Raw genomic sequence first — 2038 nt, forward strand, 5'->3', positions numbered from 1 at the left:
TTTATAAACTATCGTAAGAAAACCGCCTTATTTTTTTTATTCATATTTTTTTTTTATTTCACCTCTTTTGTTTATTAAAAAAGGGAAAAATGAGTCACTTTTGTATATAAAAATTAAGAATTTTTATTTTGATGGTATTTCACTTCTTTTGTTTAATTAGACGATATTCTGGAAAAAATCCTAAGTTTTCAATTTTCCAACAATTAAAAAAAATTTTTTTGAAAATGAAAATTATTAAAATAAAGTTTAGAATATGTAGAACACAAGTGTATATTTATTAAAATTTCGTTTCACAATTTCAAACAATTGTTTTTTAAAAACAAAAAAAAAAAGAATCTAACGCGCGCCAAGCCATCCCTGTATACAGTGAACCAATCCGATGCGCGTATCCGTATGTGAGTATGCGTATATATTGATGTGAAGTGAAATGGACATAGCACCGATGCATGTATAAAAGAGGACGGAGAGATAAACGAAGAGATCAGACCGGCAATATTAAAGAGGGAAAGAGAACGCGACGAAATGAAGCATTTTTAAGTTTGAAGAATATTTTTTAATCAAAACTGTGACCCGGCATTTACGGGGTACTGTATCAATTTTATTATTCATCGGAAAAATTCGAGGATAGGCTTATTGGATAGGAAAACATCAATATTGATAAGGAAACTATTATTACTTCAAATTTAAAATTGATATTTAAGGAGTTATTAAATAAATAAAGAATTGTTACGTCATACACACGCAACCTATTTATATAATTACCCGGTAACATCTCTCGCGCTGGGAAAAAATGAGTCGAGACTCTACCGAGTCTCCTGATATATCTATTCACATTCAATTATAATTTTCACTTGACCATTTAAATTTATTGATGTAGAGTAGAGTTAAAACAATGATATCATTAATTTTGAGGACTTCAATCTTTCTTAGAATTTTGGTTGATCTGAAACAATCGACACATGTACCAACCCCTTCGTGCCACAATGATAGTGATTGATCGATAAGTTCTTGTAAAGTGAATGTGTTATTTTCATTTGGTATTAAAAGATTCATCATAAATTCGTTTGACAAGGAAACATTTGCATATGAACACGATTCACATTTTTCTAAATACTTTTGTTCGTAGCTACAATTGTAGATTGCTAATGAAAAATGAATAACACCATAGAGCTGTGAAGTTGTAGAGACCGAGCGGAGACTCGATTCGTCAGTGAGCGAGAAAACTTACCGATGAGGGCACTCATTCATGAAGCATAAATCATTGCAGCAAAAACTTGTGTGTGAACACACAGCTCTAAAATTGAATACACTTGACGACAATAGAAAAATATATAAAATATCGATAATTGATAAAACAATAATAAAAAAATATTAATAAGCCAAAAATAACAAAATATAAAATACACTTTATTTAACATGGAAATATTTCAAAAACAGTTTTTTTTCGAAAATTAAGGGTTTTCTACAATCAAATAACCAATACTTGACATCAATTTTAGGGTGCGAATAGCTAAAACCGCTTGTAAACATGGCGGCTATAAAAATCACCAAAAAGTAACTAAATTTACTAAATTTATCGCTAATCCGTGATTTTAGAACAAGCTTGGTGGTGTCAAGCTTGTTCTGCAGTCACGGAGAGACACCACGGATTTGCAGTCAATTCAGTAAATAGTAGTTAATTCAGTGATAATTTAGTGAATTTAATTACTTTTTGGTTATTTTTATAGCCGCCATGTTTATAAGCGGAAATTTTAGCTTGTCGTGAGTTCGCACCCTTACTTTGATTATTATTGTCAGGATCTTTAACACCTGTAACATCCATCATAGATGGACATACAGTGGTTTTAAATTTTTTAAAGTTGCAGTTGCAGATGTATTGTCTTTTGGTGTTGGAATTACCAAAACTCTGCTTTTCGTATCTTTTATTATAAAGGTGCAGCCTTTTTAGTTTTAACTCTACCCTTCCAATCCATGAAATCTGTATAAATAATATATTTTACAATGAATAAATATAATTTATATTAGAAAATATCACACT

Source organism: Aphidius gifuensis, linkage group LG5 (genome assembly GCF_014905175.1).
Source record: "Aphidius gifuensis isolate YNYX2018 linkage group LG5, ASM1490517v1, whole genome shotgun sequence".
NCBI classification, from domain to species: domain Eukaryota; kingdom Metazoa; phylum Arthropoda; class Insecta; order Hymenoptera; family Braconidae; genus Aphidius; species Aphidius gifuensis.